The sequence below is a fragment of the Aquarana catesbeiana genome, linkage group LG11 (assembly GCF_042186555.1).
Source record: "Aquarana catesbeiana isolate 2022-GZ linkage group LG11, ASM4218655v1, whole genome shotgun sequence".
Classification (NCBI taxonomy): domain Eukaryota; kingdom Metazoa; phylum Chordata; class Amphibia; order Anura; family Ranidae; genus Aquarana; species Aquarana catesbeiana.
The window spans coordinates 104,032,714-104,055,359 of NC_133334.1; the positions used below are offsets into that span (position 1 = coordinate 104,032,714).

Below are 22,646 nucleotides of genomic sequence, written 5' to 3' on the forward strand. Positions count from 1 at the left end.
GAACGCGGAACTGAAGATAAAACCAAAGACAGTCAGACCTCGTTATGAAGATTCTCCATTTTCTTTTTCTATCTTAACCAATGAGATGTATCTATTAGACTAACATAGCAATGACGTATTTGTGTGTATAAAACATTAGCACCGCCTTGAATAAATTAGAAGTGTAACAAGTAACGGAGCTGAGCGTGTCTCAGAGTGTTTACTTTTATATGCATGCATATCAACACTTTCAATTAGAGACAGCAGCAGATAACCTTGGGCTCGATTGGAGCTCTTAATCATTTCCTTAACAGATGGTGCCGAAACCCGGGACCTCAGGCTACAGTCGAAGCCATACCGCGACAAGCATTCGGGCGTTAATTGAAAGATAACAGAGGGGGTCTTTGCGCAGCCCTAACAGTACCGGTAAGTTTGATTTATATTCTTACCACTGTACGACTCTCTTATCTTTCGGATGACGGCTGGATTCTGTCGGTATGCTGAGACTGTCTTAGAGGCAGGTATTTCCTCGCCTGAGGTTGTTTTAACGAACCTGCTGATGGGTTTCTGCTGACTGTATTTGTTCGCTGTCTGCCATTCTTTGGGCTACGAAACTCAGCAGTCTAAGGGTGCTACATGTGTGAATGTGTGGTCTCTGGAATGAGATGGTTTCCCTTGTAGAAAACGTTTATAGACGGGTTTACTCTGGGGTTTTAACGAACCTTTGAGGGTTATTTTAGCTGCTGGCTTTGCAGTCTAAAGTGCTACATGTGTGAATGTGTGGTCTCATCTCCAGATGAGCTATCGGTCTCTGGAATGAGATGGTTTCCCTTGTAGCAAACGTCTATAAAACGGGTTTATTTTTGCAGGGTGGTCTGCCCTTGTGGTTATTTTAGCCTGCTGAAATTTTGCAGTTCGAAGAGTGGCAGGTGTAATGTCCTGTCGTGATTGTATTTGTGATTTACTGTTTGCTACGTTGCTCCCTATTACCCCTGACGTGTTTGTTCTTGTTCTGAGATTAACCGTACATTAGTCTTATGTGCCCCACCGAAGGAATTTGTTGATAAGAACACTGAGAAAAAATATTAACCCCTTGGTTGTATGTATTCTCTTCTCAAGCCGTTAGCCGAGAAAGAGAGAGAGAAAAGAAAGTGATATTGTAAAGAAAGTCATATTGCAAAGAAGGAGAGAAGAAGATGTTGAAATAGTTAACAAAGTTGAACGAAGTGGCGAAAGTTATGTTGCTAAAGAAACGGGGAGAAAAATCCTGTGTGATAAAGAAAATTGGATAAAGGAAGTTAAGAAAGATGGCGATTGTATTATGTATGTGTATCACAGAGCTGATGATATGTTGGAACTTGAAACAAAGGAGGGGAGGGACAGCACTGCCCTCCGTCTAACAACCACTCCTTTCTCACCACCCAAGCACAACCCACTGTGACAACTCAGCCCGGTGGCCATCTTAGTGCACCCATGCCTTCACTTTCTACCCAGTCCAGTGCACTTCCTGCCGGCGGCCATCTTGGTACACCCAGTAAGCTTAAACAGCTTGTACCCAGCCCTCCTTTGTTTTAAACCAAGATGGTTCATACCACACACCTGTCTTCCCCAATACGGGAGCATCACATTCCCAGGCCGGATATGTTAATGATGAAGAAGCATCTGAGTGGGAAGCCCAACAGCAGGCAGCAAAGCCACCCATTGATTTAACCCCCAATCCGGCTCCAGACTCTCAGTTCCGAGAGGATCTCAAACACATGCTGGCAACCGTAAGGAACAGTGCCCCTTGCCAGCCCCCACCCCAACAACAGTCTCGGTTACCAGAAGGGGCACCAGTGATGTATGTCGCTTTTACTCTATCACAAGCAGCGGCCTTAGTGACAAGTCTGCCTGACCCAGAGAAGCAGCCAATTCCCTTCTACCACAGGATAGTGCAGATACAAAAAACTTACTCAGCTGCCTGGAGAGACTTGATCAGCCTATGCCAAATCAAAGCAGGACGTGTCTTTTGGCCAGTCATGCAGACGGCCTTCAATGATGCCAGCCTGACAAGTGCCACTTCCTACACCTCAGGCGTGGAGTTCTGTGCACAACTCCACGACTGGGCAAAGGAGAAGTTGACGGATCAGACCACCACAATCCAAGATATTACCCAAGATAAAGGGGAGTCTGTGAAGAAGTATCATGCTAGACTCATAAAGGCGCACACACACACATGTTATCAACTGCTTTTGTTTCAGGGCTCAGAGAGGATATCAGAAAAGGCCTGATGGTGGCCCGCCCTGAATACCATTCAATGAAAATGTCTGATTTATTGTTGGTGACCAGAGGTATAGAAAATCAAAAAGGTAAAAAACCAACGCCCCTCATGGTAACCCATGACGAAGATCCCGCCTACACTAGTCCACCACCACTGCCCAATACCAGGGAAAGGATCACCTGTTACAACTGTGGGAAACGGGGTCACTTCAGAAAAGAAGGCAGAGCCCCAAGATGTCCCAGACGAAAAAACCTACCACTTTCCTCATTGAGAGGGGTGCAGCCAAAAGTGTGTTGAGGGCGGTGAACCTGCCTAATAATTCTTTCCTTTCCACTATTGATGTTTCCTGCGTAGGAATGGATGGGGTGCCCCGCTCCAGTCCATTTCCTGATTTGCTTGCCAGATTTGTGGTGTCCTCTACATGTCCCTTAAATCTACTAGGAGCTGATGTGTTGTCCGGACTACAGGCCTCAATCAGGACACGCCTGAAGGGGGGGTGAAGTTACATACTCCCCTATCTTTAGAAGACTCATCTGCTTTATGTTCTCAGCCTCTCCTGATGACACTTACTGAAGCAAAAACTTCAAGTTCAATACTGCAGGAAGTACTTGACAGAATCCCTGCGTGCCTATGGTCCACAGGACCGGAAGACAACGGTAACTTAAAGGTGCCACCAGTTTCAGTCAAGCTAAAAGAGGGCGCTTCATTGCCCCGGAAACCACAATAACCCCAAGAAGAGAATCCTAAAAAGAGAACCAGGTACCTACTGTGGATGCCTTTGACTGCAAAGTACCTCACAGAGATGGACCTTACAAACGTTTCCTTCAGTGTCCACCCTCACCCCTCCTGCTGGTACCTTTTCGCATTCATCCACGGAAAGAAACGGCAACATACCTAAACAGTTGTGCCACAAGGGGCACAGAACTTTCCAAGCCAGTTTGCAAAAGCTATGGCTATCATCCTTGACACATGACAAGAGGAACACCCGGAAGTGATTCTCTTCCAACGTGTTGATGACCTTCTCCTTTGTCCAGCTGACTTACCCCCTGTTGAACTCACCTCAGAAAGCCTGTTGTGCTATCTTGCCAACCAGGGCTGCAGAGCCTCAAAGCCCAAATTGCAGTGGTGCTCAACACCTGTCATTTTCCTTGGACTAATTTCCGAGTGCAGAGCATGGATTCCAGAAGCCTTCCTACTGATGCTCTGCAATCAGACCCTTCCAGATGTCTCCTGAAGAAATATCTAAAGTTTGAAGCCTTTAAGTGCGCCACCCCCGGCGCTAGGGCTCCCAGCCTACGGCAAAACGCTCAAGTTCTTTGTATCCGAACGTCTGGGACATGCTGCAGGTGTACTCACCCAATCACACGGCATCAGCCTACGCCCTGTAGGATATTATTCCTGTCGACTGGATGTGGTAGCAAGAGGAGGCCTATTGTGTCTGTGAGCTGGCTTTGCTACACAAGCCTTGCTTGACAAAACTTTGAACTTGGTCCTCGGACACTGCCTCGTTCTGCTTGCTCCCCATGACATTGTTGCCATATTCAACCTAGATCCAGCCAAAACACTTGTCCACTACCAGACACTTGAGACTCCTGTGTTCCCTCCTACTGGACAGCATTACTCTATTAAGTTGTCAAACACTGAACCCTACCACCCTTCTTCCACTTCTCGAGGGGGGAAAGGAGGAGGAGTAGAGTCTTGACTTGTCACCCCATGACCACACAGGACACGCGGTCACCACTGAAAACACTGTTCTACAAGCTGAAGCCTTACCACCGGTGATGTCTGCACAGGAGGCAGAGCTGTAAGCACTTACTACAGCACGTAAATGGGCAGAGGGAAAAAGAGCCAACATTCATATGGACTCAAGATATGCTTTCAGCATTGCCCATGATTATGGTGTTATCTAGGACAGAGGATTCCTGATGGCTGCAGGAACACCTGTGAAAACTTGATTGATGCCTTGCTTCTCACAACCCAAGTGACTATTATGAGTAAAAGCACACGACAAAATGAACTCAAAGGAAGCTTAAGGCAATCATCGAGCCAATACAGCTGCCAAACAGACAGCTGGTGGTCCACGGGAAGTGGACAGCAGGGTGGTAGAAGAAGACCACCCCGTGCTTACCTTACAGACTTTCCCAGTGGACAGAGTTTATCTAAAAGAACTACAGGAAACAACAAGTGTGGATAAGAAGGAAAGCTGGAAACGGAGAGGAGCAACTCTCAGAAATGGACTATTCGAGTGCAACAAGAAGCCTTGTCTACCCAGGAGTATGTACCCAGCTGTGGTGCAATGGGCACATGGAGCTGCCCACTTGACAAAGACTTTTATGAACTCTCTTATCAACAAGTGTTGCACCAAGAGTTACTCCACTGACCGACAGCTTCTGCAGATCATGCATTATCTGCACCAAATGTAACCCAGGATGCACAGAAGAAGCACCTGGCAAAAGCCCTATATCCCCTTCCAGAGGATGCAAATTGATCATTCTCAAGTGCCAAGAAGTGGCAGATTCGAATACGCCCTAGTGGAAGTGGTCATGACTGCCAGGACCACAGCTAAGAAACTACTGAGTGAGATAGTATGTAGATTTGGGGTCCCAGAGGTGATATTGAGAGATCAGGGACCAGCCCTAACAACAACCCTTACTAAAGAGATTTGGGCAGCACTGGGGGTTCAGTTGGCACTACACATCCCATACCACCCTCAAAGTAGCGGGAAGGTAGAAAGGATGAATGGGACACTAAAAACAGGATGTTAAAGATGGCCCAAGAGACTAACATGAGTTGGCCAGACAGTTAGCCCATTGCCCTGTTCAGTGTCAGACACACCCCCAGGGGAAACATGCCCTATCCCCTTATGAAATTTTGTTTGGTTCAGCTCCCAGACTTGGTTGTTACTTTCCACAACAGTTACAGTTACAGTCTGATGTGTTGACTAATTATGTAACCACATTATCACGAGAATTAACCTGAATGCATGTCCAGGTGTTTTCTTCCATTCCAGATCCTGAATTAGATACAGGAACACACCAACTACGGTCTGGAGATACTTGAGCCAAGTTATGATGGTCCATTCCAAGTTTTGCTGATCACAGCCACCTCAGTCAAAGTTGGCCAGGAAGAACACCTGAATGCACGCTTATCACTGCAGGAGAGCGTGTTTTCGGGTGCTGCATATTCTTTTTCTGTTTGATCTAGGGGGGAGTGGCCCAGGAGGTGGCCATCACAAAAATGATAACATAATTACGTTTTTGTGTAACTCTTCAGGTACACATGTGACCACCTTTACCTTAGATTACTGTGACATAGTACCTTGTCCTTTTGACCCTTCATGGTGATGCCATTGGTACAGTGATATCCCTGACGGTAAGGACATATATGTATGCCACACAGACAGTTACTGGGGACAGAGTTGTGGTTTCTGTTGGGGCCAGTGGGTTGGAACACAGGGCCAGACTGGGCGACCACAGAGTGCATTAGACAAAAAAAGATGAAAATAGAAAGCCCCCATATCCTAACCAAAGATACCCCTGATACATGCACTGACCCAGCACACAGTCAGAGGAGGAAGCGAGCAGCTCTCTCCGGAAGCTTTGATCCTCATGTATACATACATGTCATAGGGGTTACAAGGGGGGTCCCTGATGAGTTTAAAGCCAGGGATCAGGTAAAAGCTGGTTTTGAGTCTGATCCCCATAACAACTGTCAGCAAGAATGTAGATTGGATTAACTACATGTCATGGTTATGCAATAGAGTTTGTCGATCAGCATACCTGTCTCCATGTGTTCATCTCTAGAGACCAGCTGACCCTCACCAGACTGCTTTTGTAACCTCTCCTATAAGCATGGCCCCACCCCAGGCCCTATCAGGGAACCCTATATTAACCTGTGCACTGCAAGCCAGCAGTGCTGATCAACCACTGTGTGTTAGCCTCTGTGTGTACTTGCTATGTTTCCTACATCTGATTTCTGTTACCGACTTTGGCCTGTTCCCGGCCATCCCTGTTTTCCTGTGACCCTGATGTTCCAGCCAGCTCCCTCCTTCCTCTTCTCCTGTAGTCTACCGTGAGCGTGAGCTGTGAGACCCTGGGGGCCGCGACCTGGAGCCAGACTGCAGCGCAGTCCATCCTCACCACTAGAGGCTCTGGTGAACACCTGCTGGCTCTTAGACTCCGCACCCTGGGGAATCTATGCTCTAGCTCCCAGTGGGATCTGTGTCAGTGATCCAGTAGACCTGCTTCCTGAACCTCCCAGGGTACAATCCGCAGCAGTCAGCCGTAGGGTCCACTACCTTGCAGTGCACTCCTGATCCCAACGGTGTGCATCTGTCACCCAGCCTCTAGGTGACATGACACTACACATATTATAACCAACAGAGATTTGTAAATTACTCTAAAGATGCCCTCCAGCGAATTGCTGACCAGTTAGCCCACACTTCCTACATGACATTCCAGGACCGGATGGCCTTAGACATGGTGCTAGCTGGGAAAGGAGGTGTTTTGTAAAATCATAGGAAAAAAACGGGAACCTGTTGTACATACATTCCTGATAATACTGGCCCAAATGGTAAGGTTACTCTAGCTATAAAGAAATTAGAAGATCTGTCACTGGAGTTGAAGAAGAACTCAGGTATCACAGACCCATGGGACCAATATTTTAGCTGGATGAGTGGGTGGCAGAAGGTGCTCGCCCAGATACGGGTAACGGTATTAATAATCCTGGTTCTTTTAGCCCTGATTGTATGCTGTATTCTACCTTTTGTAAAAAGTTAATGAGCAAGGCTGTAGACAATAGCACACCTACATTTCTTCACCAAGAAGAAGAGGACCTCCTTATGATGGAAGATGACAAACCCTTCACTCCTCTACAGTCACTGCCTGTCCAAAATCTCACAATCCTATAGGGTTTTAGGGATAGATAGCGCCTGACTGCACCTCTCCAGCTGTATCGAGGAGGGAAGTGAACAGTTGCTGCCCAATTCTATATACAGCCTAAAAGAGTTGCTGAGGAGAAGGGCCAGGCCAAAGTGGGACCTTTAGTATTAGGGACAGAAAAGAGAAAATAGTCATTTTAGGGGGGATTGTGAAGGAATGTGATGTAAATAATAATAATAATCTGAAAATGTCTATTTTCTTATGTGCATACATATTTTTCTCCTTACTCATTATATAAGTATACAGATTAGCTCTGTTCCTATATTTTCTCAAGATGGCGGGTACCCCCTACATCCCACACATCAGAAGAACGCGGAACTGAAGATAAAACCAAAGACAGTCAGACCTCGTTATGAAGATTCTCCATTTTCTTTTTCTATCTTAACCAATGAGATGTATCTATTAGACTAACATAGCAATGACGTATTTGTGTGTATAAAACATTAGCACCGCCTTGAATAAATTAGAAGTGTAACAAGTAACGGAGCTGAGCGTGTCTCAGAGTGTTTACTTTTATATGCATGCATATCAACACTTTCAATTAGAGACAGCAGCAGATAACCTTGGGCTCGATTGGAGCTCTTAATCATTTCCTTAACAATGTCACTAGCTGCATGTACAGTAAATATCTCCTAAACGATGCAAGTTTAGGAGATATTTGCAGTACCTATAGGTAAGCCTTATTATAGGCCTATAGGTAAAATTCATGTGTGGGAGTTTACTCCCACTCCAAAGTTAAACTTTTTTTGCGGTTTCAAATACTGATAACCTTACACTCTCTTTTTTCTGATCCTTGATGTCCTGAAGTCTATTTTTCCTGGTGAATGACCTGGTCCCCTAAGCGCTATCCAGGTTAAGGCCTGGTTCACACTTTTTTTTTTTTTTTTTTATGCGTTTTCAGTTTTGCAGAAACGCACTTAAGTCTTCAGTTTTAACATGGTTTCCTATGGGTCCCATGCACATCTGCATTGTATGAAAAGTGCCAGGGTCTTGTTTTTGATTCCATAGACATCTATGGATCAAAAATGTGTATTGGAAAATGCACCTGGAATATGCAACCTGCATAGGTGTGAACCAGGCCCAAGAGTGGCTCCTGTACTTTGTGTTATCCTATTGTTTGCTTGCGCTCTGCCAGATGGTTGTGTGCTACAGTACTTTGTGCGTTCATTCAAGCACACAGCCACACGGCAAGCCACTCCCCTGCTCCCCCCCCCCTTTTTTTTTTAAATTTTTTTACTGATACTCAATTGGCCAACTCCCTGACAGCAAGCTCAGAGAAGGTGTGCTGAGAGACCCAGAGCCAGCAGTGGTGACTACTATCTACAGTAAGTGTTTGTGCCCACATATTCCCCAATGTATTCCTTCAAAAAATTGGACCATTGAATTCTATTTTAAGAGCATATTTGTTCCAGGACAATGACAAAGTACCAAAACCACTGGATTCTAATGACAGCCAGATAAATAGCGTTTTCAGAAAAAGACCAGCAACAGCCTACATATCATTTTAGTAAAGTATCTTTAAAATTGAGTCTCAGTATTAACAATTCAGTATTATATGAAAAATCTAGGCACTGTTGTTTGTTAACGTGGAACAAGCCCTGATGCTGTCATCCTCCTCTCTTCCTTGCTCTATGCTTAGTTTGATCCACTGAAGGTATTGTTAGTACTCCTCACCTGATTATTTTGACTCAGTAGTTTACTAAAACAAGAAAACGGAAAATTGAATACTTACCTTTCCGTAATTTTCCTTTCCTGGTGCCTGCCCATGGCAGCATACCCATGATACCCATGGTTGGTTGCTCCGCCCTCTACCAACCCACAGGACCATTTTAACTCTATAAAAAAAGAGTTCCTCCCCTTAGTCAGTATTCTTGTAACTAGATCTCATAACGCTAAGGATCATTGAAGGGAGGGTGTATGCTGCCATGGGCAGGCACCAGGAAAGGAAAATTACGGAAAGGTAAGTATTCAATTTTCCGTTTTCCTGGTGCCTCCCATGTCAGCATACCCATGGTAAATAACTCGCTTACAGGGAGGGTACTGCAATAACGCAATTTAATTAAACAAAAAAGCTACAGTACAGATGACTGCAAAGTCCTTTCCCCAAACTCTCGTGAAGTAAGGACTGCTGGGTCCACACTACAGTGGGACATGAACGTGCTGAAGGACGACCAGCTGGCAGCTCGACAAATTATCTCAGGGGAGACCCGCACCAAAGCTGCGCAGGAGGAGGCTATTCCACGCGTTGAGTGCGCATTGACCACATCTGGAACTGGGAGAACATTAGCCCGATATGCTCTTTGGATTAACCTTACAATCCAGCTTGCCAAGGTCGTCTTAGATGCTGCCATTCCCTTTCTGGCACCCTTGGGGATGACAAATAGCCATTGATCTTTCCTGAACTGCTGCGTCAAATTTAGGTAGTGACTTAGGGATCTGGCTATATCCAACTCATGCAGTTTTGAGGAGGCTGGATCCTCCCCGAATGTTGGAAGAACTCACTCTTGGTTCAGATGGAAGACTGATGCTTTAGGGATGAGCTGATGAATAGGTTGCAACACCACCCTGTCCGGGAAGAAGGTAATGTAGGGTTCTTGTGACCCGAATGCTTGGATCTCTGTTACCCTGCGACCCAAAGTGATGGCGACTAGAAAGACTGCCTTCAGAGAAATATCCTCCAAGGTGCTTTCTTCTGTGGGAGCAAACGGAGGTTTTGAAAGGATATTAAGCACGATAGTCAAATCCCATTTGGGGTATAGCGTCTTTCTAGGCGGTCTCAATCTTAGAACTGCTTTCAAGAAATGTTCCACCAGAGGATCTAGCGCCCACCGGGTGTCTGTTAGAGCTGAAAGGGCTGAAACCTGGACCTTAAGCGTATTCAGGCCCAAACCTAAGTCCAATCTGTAAAAAGAGGAGTATGTTCTGGATTCCGGGGTTTAGAGGATCGAAATGGTTCGTTTCTGCCAATTCCGTGAACTTTCTCCAAACCCTATAGTATGTGGAATTCGTAGATGCTTTTCTGGCCTGTAGTAGTGTTTGAATGATATTATGCGAACATCCTAACTCGCCCAACCTTTTCCGCTCAACTTCCAAACCCTCAAGTCTAGGATCTCCGGGTGTGGGTGACAGAACTTGCCTTGAGACAGAAGGTTGTCTATGCGTGGAAGGTGAAGCAGTTTGCACAAGGTCATCTTGATTAGCAACGTGAACCACGGTCTCTTGGGCCAGTATGGAATCACTGCTAAAACTGTGATCGCTTCTGTGGTTAGACGTTGGCGAAACCTCAGTATCAGTGGAGTTGGTGGGTATGCGTATGCCATCTGAAAGTTCCATGGCTGGGTTAGGGCATCCACCCCTGCTGATTTTGGAGATGGGAACCTTGAAAAGAAAAGCGGTGTCTTCGCATTGAGCGGGGAGGCAAATAGGTCTATTTGGGGAGTGCCCCATTGTTGGCATATCCAGGAGAAGACCCTCGGATTCAGAGACCACTCGTTGTTGTAGCTGAAAGATCTTGAAAGCTGATCGGCTAACTGGTTCTCTGGCCCTGGGATATATGAGGCTCGTAGGTTGACTAAATTCCTCTCGGCCCATGTCAGAATGGGTGTCACTTCGTTCAGAAGGGACCTGCTGTGCGTTCCTCCTTGATTCTGAACATAAGCTACTGCCGCTTTGTTGTCCATCTGGAGAAGGATGGATTTTTCCCTGAGGAAGGTGGCCAGAGACAGGATTGCTAACCAAGCCGCCCTTAGCTCCAAGGTGTTTGATACTACCTCTGTCGCATTGAATTGCCATCTGCCCTGTACCAACTGGTCTTGGTAATGTGCCCCCCATCCTAACTGACTTGCGTCTGTTGTCAGAACAGTCCATGGGATGGGACCAAGGGGACAGTGAAGCAGAAGGTTGGATGGTCTTGTCCACCACCAAAGGCTGGATTTCATTGTAGGTGTAATCAATATCCTCTGCTCTAGGCGATCTTTCTTCCACTGTGATAAGAAGCCCATCTGGAAAGTCCGTAGATGCCATCTGGCCCATTTTACCATAGGTATGCATGAAGAGAGGGAACCTAGCAGGCTTAGACAGTCTGATGCTGCCATAGAATGGCTCGCTAGCGCCCTTTTCACTTTCCCTATCAATAAAGGGATTTTTTCTGCTGGGAGTGAAACTGCTCTTCCTGGAGTGTTGAAGAATGCCCCTAGGTAAATTATCTCCTGTGTGGGCGTAAGTTGACTTTTGGCGTAGTTGATTAGCCAACCAAACTTTATCCGTGTGTCTAGGACCAACTGTACATGTATCACCAAGGTCTGCCTGTGCTGAGAAAGAACTAGAATATCGTCCAAATAGTGTAGTACTCGAATCCCCTTCTCTCGAAGAGGAGCCAAGATCGCTACTAGCACTTTGGTGAAAGTTCTGGGTGCTGTTGAAATCCCGAAGGGAAGGTATTGGAATTGAAGATGTAAGTTGCCTATTCTGAACCGAAGAAAAGGTTGAAACTGAGGGCGGATAGGTATGTGCAGATAGGCATCCTGAAGGTCTATGGACGCCATCCAATCTCCAGGCTGAACAGATAGAATGACTGTGTTTAAGGACTCCATCTTGAAATGTTCCACCCGGATATACCTGTTCAGCCTCTTCAGGTCTAGCACCGGCCTCCAACCCCCCGATTTTTTGGGGACCAAGAAGACTGGGGAATAAAAGCCTAAGTTCTTCTCCAAGTCTGGAACTGGTAGTACTGCCTGCTGGAGAACAAGCATTTTGACATATTGAAGAAGGGCCTCCTTCTTCTCTCTGGAGGTTGGAATCTTAGTGGCCTGAAAGGAATAGAGGGGAGGCTGCCTTTTGAATCCCCAGAAATGACCTTGACAGACCGTGGACACTGCCCACTGGTCTACGCAACCTTCCACCCAAACCCGGGCAAACGCCTTTAGACGGGCTCCTACCGGACCGGTTTGGGTGGAGAGGGCGTCAAAAGGACTTCTCTACATCCACAGTTGATGGCCAGGCTTTTGGTTTAGCCGACCTCAGAAAGGTAGCTTGTGAACCTTTCCAGCCCCTTCTATACTCCCTTCCCGGACGGTAGGATCTGGAGTTCTTCCCTCTTAACTGGCCCACTGGGCAGTTTGCACACTTTTCCCCCCTGTGACTCTGGTAATTGCCGTATCCATTTTTTCGCCAAACAAGGCTTTCCCATCTTATGGAATACGACACCATGATTGCTTAGACGTTGGGTCGGCCGACCATGGTTTTAGCCACAACGCTCTTCTGGCCATTATGGAATACAGCATGGCCCTGGAAGAGCATTTTAGGACGTCAATAGCCGCTTCTGCTATGAAATCTGAGGCCAGCTTTAATTCATCCAGTGCCTTAATGATTTCTTCTGAACCTACCCCTTGTCTGAGGGCCGTTTCCACGTTGCCTGACCATACTCTGTTGGCCCTTGAGATCGAAGTCAGAGCTACCGCCGGCTTGCATGCTCCCCCAGCCGCCTGATATGTTTTTTTCAGGTCTAAGTCAATCCTTCGGTCAAGGACATCTTTAAAGGAGACTGCGTCTTCTAGTGGCAAGGTCGAGTTTCTAGCCAACCTCATAACTGAGGTGTCCACAGTTGGTACAGCATCAAAAAGTTGCGCATCTGCTTCTGCCAGTGGATATAACTTAAGAAAACGATTATATGCCATAGGTCTTCTGTCTACCTTCTGCCATTCATCTGTTACCACCTCCTTGATTTCTTCCATCAAGGGAAAAGTTGATACCTTCTTTTTCAGATGTGGGAAATATTTCTTAGTTTTAGAAGGTGGCTCCAGATTTTCCTCCCACTGGATTGCATCCTTGACCGCGGTTATGAAAAGCTCAACTAGAGCGAAGTCAAAAGCTGAAATATTGCTATCCACCCCTTCCGCCTCGTCTTCAGAATCCACCTCTGCGTCCGAATGAGGAGTGGACGCGCTTACTTCTGCTTCAGGTGAGGGTGGGTTAATTTGGTCTTGGGAGAGGGCCAACTCCCTGATTGAATCCTTGATCAAGCTCTTAATTGATTCCAGAGACTGCTGCTCATCTTTCTCTTTATCCCCTGTAGCCTCTAGTAGACACTTCTTGCATACCAATTTTTCCGGCAGCGCTTGTCTTCCACATACCCAACAGGTCTTCTCTTTTGGATACACCAGTCTGTGGGATTCGTGTCTGCTAGGGGTATGTCGGGGTGACCTCTGGCCACTGCGGGAGGCATGAGCTGAGGATGAGTGTGAGTGTCCTGAGTTCCTATGACCTTTGGATCTCCTATCTGAGGAGCTACGGTGAGATGATCTGCGGGATGATCCCCAGTGCGGGTTGTAGAAACAAAAAATATGTTCTAATTTGCCCGTAGTGCTCTTTTTTATTTTCCTTTAAAACTTACCTGATTGGTGCAGCCCTTACCTAGCGGTATGATGAGGATCTTTTTGTTGCGGTATCACATTACTAGGGGCAGCTGGGCAAGAGAAAAACAAAAAAAGGATAGATTTCTTTCTGCTTTCCTTTTTAACCATATACACACATATATATATATATCTATATATATATACACACACACACACACACACACACATAGATACACAATACATATACATAACATTAAACAAAAGTACCCATTTGCAAGCCCCTAAATACCTTGGCCAGGCTCCATTGCAAAAAATAGGGAAGACACTTAAGGGAGATGTCTTCACCTTGATATCTGGCCCTGTAATGAATCCCAGGCTCTCCATTTATGCTGAGAGCACTTTGGGAGTACCAAGATGGCCACCGACAGCTTCAGTTTGCTACTGGGCATGCACCGTACTGTCACATGTGCAAGTAACAGTCTGCTCACATACGGATAGGAGACATACCATCAGGGAAGAGCATAGAGGAGAGGCTAAGCTCCTGTTAATCTTCCAATATGGCCCAAAAAAAGATCCACAGAAAAAAACGGCCTCCCATACTTATCTGGCGCCTTTAGCAGCCCAAGCGATGGGACTCCATACTGCAGGAGAGCATGAACCTGCAACGGTTACACCATAAAGCGGTGAGGTAAGGCTGATAATGATCCTGCAGGCATGAGGACAAAGTAAAGAATACTGACTAAGGGGAGGAACTCTTTTTTTATAGAGTTAAAATGGTCCTGTGGGTTGGTAGAGGGCGGAGCAAGCAACCATGGGTATCATGGGTATGCTGACATGGGAGGCACCAGGAAATACTGATTACCGGCTTCTGTTTACATCACGTGATCAGCTGTCATTGGCTGAAGCTGATCATGTGGTAAAGGGCTGGCATCAGCCCTTTACTCTGATCTGTAATCAGCCGAGTCCCAAGGATTCGGTGATCGCAGAGCGCGCTGCCCTCACATGGACGCCCTCCTGGCAATTTAAGGCCACGCTGTAGCTGTCTTTTGGCTATAGCAAAGGGTTAAAGTGGCTGTAAACCCTTATCTACATAATACACTGAGATTAAACAAATCCTCTTACATAAGCTGTACCTGTTTATCTGCAGCCCTCACTTCAATGCAAAGTACGCAGATAAAAGGCTTTTTCTCAGCGGGGGGGGGGACTTGATGTTACACACGGCTCAGCTAGAGCAGAGAGCTTCAGTGTAACCTGAGAGCTGAGTGGAAGGAATGGACACACTTCCCTCTACATAGAATTATACGGGAAAAATTCACAGCTGGGGCTGTCAGTCACCTGTTGTATGCTGTAGAGGTGGGACCATCATCCAGGATGCTGCAGAGCTGACATAGACTATTATCAGTGACTCATGCAGATAACTGATGGAAGAGACAGCAGAGAGAAATGGCAATGGGGTTTATTTACTAAAGGCAAATCCACTCTTCACTACAAGTGCAATTGAAAGTGCACTTGGACGTGCAGTTGCTGTAAATCTGAGGAGAAGCTCTGCTGATTTTATCATCTAATCACGTACAAGCAAAAATGCTTTTTTTAAATTTTCCTTGCATGTTCCCCTCGGATCTACAGCAGCTGCACTTCCAAGTGTACTTGTAGTGCAAAGTGGATTTGCCTTTAGTAAATAAGCCCCACTGGGTGCTTTGGCTTTAGCCCGCGATTGGCTGAAAATGGGTCACAGAACAAACTGCACTCCTGTGATCCATAGAAGAAGTACAGCCAAAAAAACTAGCTATATTTTCTTGAATAAACACAATTCTAACTGTAAATGTGCCTTTTGTTTAGGAAAAATCATACATATTGTAATACACAAGATATAGGCAAAAAGGAAACCTGTTTAATACATCTGGGATGCCATTCAAGCTCCAAATCTGGATACAATTTTAATGGCTTTTGAACTAAATTATTTGGGAAGATAGAATGCTTAGACAAACAATATTTCAGAGTTCCCTTATGAACATTCAAACAAATTCTACTGTTGTGGCCTGCTTGATTTTTACCTATAGGTAAGCCTATAAAAAGGCTTACCTATAGGTACAGGTAATATCGCCTAAACTTGCACCATTTAGAAAAAATATTTACTTTGGAAGCAGCCGGTGACGTCACCAGCGTATGCGTTTTGAAGGAATGGCATACCTGTGCCGTTCCTTCAGAGCCGCGCCACAAAAAGCTCGGCCATTCACATCATCGAAGCCCAGGAACCCGCAAGGAAGACTGGATGAAGATGGAAGTGCCTACAGTAGTGACAGAGTGCCGTGGAGGGCTTTGTTTTCAGGTACATCTGTCATAATGTGCTAATATGCAGTGCATACTAGCACATTATGATTTAAACTGTTTTTTTTTTTTTTTTTTTTCTTCGCTGCGGTTTACTACCACTTTAGAGCAGAACTTCATCCACTTTAAGTTTTGGCACTACATTTTGGGGGTGGGGTTGGAGGTTGGGAAGTGCTTACCTGGTTTTGTCAGGTATTCGCTCCCACGTCTGCTTGGATAGTGGCAGCAATCCTAGCAGAAGTTTGCCACCCCCACCCCCCACCCCCCTCCCCTGCAGCTTTCTGGAACCTATGGGACCATTCACAAAGCTCAGCGTGGGTCGAGCATGCAAAGTGGGAAGGCGGTGTTCCCATCACATAAGGTAACGGAAGTGACGTTCCATCAGCTGCGCATGTGTTCCACCACTACCAGGTTTGCTCATCTGACAGAGCATCTGCAGTCAGAAGAAAGCAGCGGACATCTGACTACACCCAGCTACTGCTTGAATTTCAGAATAATTTTAGAAATAAAGTGAGCTTATATAAATAAATATAGTATATTGACATCTGTGATGCTGTTTGGATGTTTAAATTTGAAAGCCTAAAGGTTTAGAGCTGAGAACTGCGGAGTGTACCAACATGGCCTCCGCCACCAGTAGGAAACTGCTGGCATCCAGCTTCTTTCAAAATGTAACATACAAACCGCTTGTGCAGCTGACGGAACGTCACTTTTGTTACCCAATCTGACGGGTCACCGATTTTTACGGAACACCAGCTGTAAAGCCGCAAGAAGTCACAGCCGGCTTCCCAAAGTAAACATGCCGGCGCCTGGACGTGAAGACTTCGGAAGAGCCGGCTCGGTGAGGACAGCGCTGGATACCTGGGCTGGTAAATGTCCTATTATTAAAGGTCAGCAGCTGTAGTATTTGTAGTTGACATAAACTTTTTTTTTTCAGGTTGAACAACCACTTGCTTACTGGCTCCTGTACATGTCGGCAGTACACGTCGGCAGTTTAAAGATGGATATATCGGTAACGGCTGAGACGGCCACAACCGAGGTATCCATCTTTAGAGCTGGCAGATCTGTTTCTGTGGATACATAGCAGCGCAGCTATTGGCTCCCGCTGCTGTCAATCAAATCCAGTGACAAGGGAGTGGGGGGGTTGGGCCGAGTCCTGCTGTCTGTCGATGAACACAGCAGCAGGACTCGGGAGCGCGCCCGCATGGGTGTCCCCTTGGAATGCGGGTCTCCGAGGGGGCACTCAATGCGGGCAGGAGCGCCGCTGAGGGACCCCAGAATAGGAGGATCAGGGCCACTCTGTGCAAAACCCTTGCACAGAGGAGGTAAGTATGACATGTTTAAAAAAAAACAATTAAAAAACCTTTACAACCCCTTTAATATTGATTGGACCCTGGGCAAACATTTTCTTTGCCCCCCCCCCACCCGCATACAATTTCGCTCTCCACCTGCTTTAAACATACAATAAATAGCAACTAAACTCAAAATCAGTTGAGTGTAGCAGATCAGGCAGCAATTGTGTTTGGTTGCTAGAGGTTACATCATAACATTTCTACTCAATGCTTAGTCGCTAGAGCTTACAGCACATCATTTCTGCTTGCTGAATGGTTGCTAAAGGTTACAGCACATCATTTCTGCTTGCCGATTGGTTGCTGATGTTTACTGCACATCATCACTGAGGGAGAGAGGAGTCAGAGGGGGGGTGAGAGAGAGAGGGGTCAGAGAGGGGGTGAGAGAGAGAGGGGTCAGAGAGGGGGGTGAGAGAGGGGTCAGAGGGGGTGAGAGAGGGATCAGAGAGTGAGGGAGTGAGAGAAAGAGACCCCTATCCCTGTCTGCAGTCCCTCTTGTGCGCCCCCTGTCTTTGGGTAGGTGTGTGTGTGAACTGGAAGCTGCCGTAGTCATAGAGGTTTACAAGCTGCCCCTCCCTTTTATCAGGTATAATATGCGGTGTAAAATGACTCTATCGATGCATGTCTTCACAGACATGGCAATGTTGTGCAGTTTTCCAGTGTAGTTCCAACCCGCACATTAGTGAAATGTTTATGACAACATGGGTTGATACTGTCAATGTTCTATGACAATCTCCAGCATTGAGGAGGAGAAGGTTATTACCACGTGCAACTGGTACAAGTCCTGAATCCACAGGCAGATCATACATCTAATCCATTGAAGTATATTTACTTAATGTCTTAATGTTTATTGTTAATTGTTTTATTCAGAACTGCAATACATTCTACAGCACAACAAACAGAGTTAAGTATACAGTCAGTACACAACAAATAGTAAGAGTGCTCTGCTTGCAACAACGTTCCATTATGTCAGTGTTTCTCAGGACTCTATTATCCCGTAACAGGTTTGCCTGTGACAATGTTTGAAAATTCCAGGGGATGCGGCCAACGAAGAGACAAACTTTATATCAGGTGGTCCTGCCCTGTCTGGTGGGATTTTGGTCAAGGGTCTTTGGACTGTTGTTCACCCTCTTCCATGTATCTATTTGCAAAGACGCTAAATTAGCACTGGTCCACTGCCCAATCCCTGGCCTCTTCTCCTACCAGCAGAAGCTGGCCACCTATCTATTTATAGCTGCTAAACACGCAAAAGTCAGGGCCTGGAAAAAACGGCTGTTTCATTTTCGGAGGTGAAGAGCATCCTGGCGACTCTTATGATCAATGAGAAGATGAATAGCATCCTCTGTGACTCTCACACTAAATTTATCAAGGTGTGGGCCCCATGGTGGTCTTACGCTCTGTTTAATTGACCCCACTCATCTCCCAGCCTGGAGGAACTTTCTCCTTGTGCCTCTCTCTCTCTCCTCTCCCATCGTCTTCCCTTTTCATCTTTTTCTTCCTCCCCTGTTCCCAGGACCCCCCCCCCTTTTTTTAATTTTATTTATTTACCCCCCTTTTCCATATCTTCACTAAATGACAAGCCTAAGATCGTTTTTATAAACTTTTGTGGATTGCTTCACACTCCAGCCCCTGTGCCCTAAGGCTCAGGCCCCCTGTGTTGGCCCCCGGCCTTGGTCGAAGGGTTACTGTTGATCAACAGTATGTCCTTCAAAACACATTCCATATGTGTACTTGTTCACGCTGTTTTGTTTTAAGCCTGCTGTTGGTATCCCCTGTGTGGGAATGTTGCATTTGTATTCTTTTTATATTTCAATAAAAATATTGTACCAGAAAATCCCGGGGATGTAGAGTCGGAGCCTCCAATAGAGACTGTACTAAAGGCTCGTTCACACCAGAACACAATGCGGGAAATTTGCGTTCTGTGCTCATTTCCTGCAACACGTTTAAAACACACTGGGTGTGCGATCTGCTGTGGGTCTCAGTATAATCCTAATGATAAGAGTGCAGTATATTTTTGATAAATAGTGCATGCACTTCTTTTAGTGCAATCCAGTGTGATTTCAGCCCATTTAAATTAATGTAATCAACATATACATAGATAATGAAAAAATCCAATAAAACCCACCATCTTCTTTCCCTGACGACGACAGTGAGGTGGAGTTTGTGGCCGGTGATGTTGTGGTGCACGCCGGACCCATCTTTGTTTCTGTCAATGCAAGTTACTGATATCCACATATAAGTGTATAAGTTAAATATATTTTATTATGCTTTTATTGGTTGCACTATGAGGTTCTGTTCTTCCTATTTTATATATTTACTTACCATTTGTGATGCCTATGTGGAGCAAAAAGGGAACCAGCTTGGCGGAGTCATAGAACAAAAGGTGATGACAGCATAGGAGCCTCACAGATTGAAGGGATATCTCATAGTGTATGGCTGTGTGTCAGCTGGGCTCATTTGATTTTATTTGCCTGAGATCCAATCTTTCTGGTAAGAAGTGTGTCTTGGTGGTGTGGATTTTTTCACAACACTGGCTTCTTTTGGGATTTGCACGGGATAATAATTATTTACGATTGATTTGAATGTCCCTTTTAGAGACTTTATTTCACTTTGGTGGACTTTGCTGGATTTTTTTTCCTTATCTATGTACAGTATATGGGGATTGCTTGATTATTATATTTAAAAAGATAGCACACACTTTATTTCATTATTGTCACGTATATTTTGTATCCAGATATTTTTTGTGTGCAGCTGTCATTTCCTTTATACACTTAGCATGGAATTTGTTTTCTTTTCATTTAAATAAATGGGCTGAAAATCACATAGAAACGCAGTTGTGAACCGGCCCTCACACAAATATTGTATTATTAGTGGTGGTGCAACTAATGAAATGTAATGAATGAAATGTGATTCATTATATCCCAAGAGAATGAGTATTTTTTATTGTTTTTTATGCATATTATTTGTAGTGTGTATTCATTTTTATTACTTTTTTTTAGTTTTGATTTATAATATTTATATTGTTTTTTGATTTTGTTAGAATATTTTTTTATTTTTGTTTGTACTTGATTTAATACGTTTATTTTACTTACTGGTTGTAGTTTCCTCAGTTTTGGATATCCCCTTTCCTGGGCAAGGACAAGCTTGATCTTGTAATACTTTTGTTGATCCAAGAGGGTGACAGTACTAATAAAGATTCATTACACAGATTCTACACAAACCCTAGCCTCACATATTCATACAGTACCTACTGTTTCCATGATGGCAAGTTAAAGTATATGTGAACTCTTACCTGTTAAAACAACTTGTTCAGTTGAAAATAGAAATACAAAGCAAAACATTTGTGTGTGTATATATATTTATTAGGTACACCTTGCTAGCACCAGCTTGGACCCCCTTTTGCCTTCAGAACTGCCTTAATTCTTCGTGGCATAGATTCAACAAGGTGGAAACATTCCTCAGAGATTTTGGTCCATATTGACATGATAGCATTACACTACACTGCAGATTTGTAGGCTGCACATCCATGATTTGAATCTCCCATTCCAAAACATCCCAAAGGTGCTCTATTGGATTGAGATCTGGTGACTGTGGAGGCCATTGGAGTACAGTGAACTCATTGTCATGTTCAAGAAACCAGTGGTGAGATGATTTGAGCTTTGTGACATGGTGCATTATTCTGCTGGAAGTAACCATCAGAAGATGGGTACACTTTAGTCATAAAGGGATGGACATGGTCAGCAACAATTTTCAGGTAGGCTGTGGCATTTAAACGATGATCAATTGGTACTAAGGGGCCAAAGTGTGTCAAGAATATATCCCCCGCACCATTACACCACCACCAGCCTGAACCGTTGATAGAAGGCAGGATGGATCCATGCTTTCATGTTGTTTATGCCAAATTCTGACCCTACCATCTATTACAGCTGAAATCGAGACTTATCAGACCAGGCAACATTTTTCCAATCTTTTATTGTCCAAATTTGGTAAACCTGTGTGAATTGTAGCCCCAGTTTCTTGTTCTTAGCTGACAGGAGTGGCACCCGGTGTGGTCTTCTGCTGCTATTGCCCATCTGCTTCAAGGTTCAATGTGTTGTGTGTTCAGAGATGGTATTCTGCATGCCTTGGTTATTTGAGTTACTGTTTCCTTTCTATCATCTCAAATCAGTCTGCCCATTCTCCTCTGTCCTCTGACATCAACAAGCCATTTTTGTCCACACAACTGCCGCTCACTGGATATTTTCTCTTTTTCGGACCATTCTCTGTAAACCCTAGAGATCGTTGTGTGTGAAAATCCCAGTAGATTAGCAGTTTTTGAAATACTCAGACCAGCCCATCTGAAAACAACTATGCCATATTCAAAGTCACTTAAAGAAGAGGTCCGCCCACCCCCACAAAAATTAAAAGCCAGCAGCTACACATACTGGAGCTGCTGGCTTTTAATAATAGGACACCTACCTGTCCTGGAGTCCAGCAATGTTGGCACCGCAGCTGATGTTTCCATCAGCTGTCGGGTGCTGCTGCCGCCATTGCAGGTAAGGGAATGCTGCAGTGTAGCATTACACACGCCAGGTCCCTACTGCACATGCGCGAGGCACCGCTGCACTCCCCTACTGGCCCGGTGGGGGAGGAGGGAGCCAAGCTGCTGATGTAATGCGCCGCGGCCCGGACTCCCAGAAGTGGGGACAGGATACCTGTCAAAGATAGGTAACCGCTCCCTCCTCCCCCTTGAAATGTGCCAAATGTGGCACCAGAGGGGAGGAGGAGACAAATGAGCAGAAGTTCCACTTTTGGTGGAACTCTGCTTTAAATCCCTTTTCTTCCCCATTCTGATGCTCGGTTTGAACTTCAGAAAGTCATCTTCAGACAAGTACCATGCACAGCAGGCACATATCAGGAATATGAAATGTTGGGGTAACATACACTTTAATGAAAATTTCCCCAGTGGGGACACAGCAATAAAGACCCAACAGAGGCTCTGACCCTTCCCACTGCCCCAGTCATACAGTGAAATTCTAGTGATAAAGATCTATGGGTTTGCATTGTGCTCCTGAGCAGGAAACAGCTTGCTTATGTACGGAGTACATAGTGCTGCACCAAGGTACAATTACAATGAACAATTCCAAATATACGCAATGCATTGACTCCCACAGTAAATAATGTCACATTCTGCTGTGTATGACGGACAAGACATTCGATTATTTCTAAGAAAGTTTACAACTTGCCAGCAAGACAGATGTTGACTATTAAGCACTTAAGAAGCTCTGTGTGACGTGTCTTTGCCTCTAGGATCGACTATTCCTCCTCCTACACTTACCTCCACTGACTGCTCAGGAGTTCACTTACCTGCACATTACACCCATTTTTAGGTCAGTGACATCATTCACCTGGGCAGGTGGCCCCTAGGTCAGGCTAAGTGATGTTTATTCCATAAGCATGT

The 22,646-nt window shown here is 45.3% G+C and overlaps 1 protein-coding gene across 1 annotated transcript in view; it reads left to right on the plus strand.

Moving 5' to 3' along the window:
- Positions 1 to 22,646, plus strand: part of RPLP2 (ribosomal protein lateral stalk subunit P2) — a 483,637-nt gene that overhangs the window by 212,746 nt on the left and 248,245 nt on the right. The gene's annotated exons all lie outside the window — the stretch shown is intronic.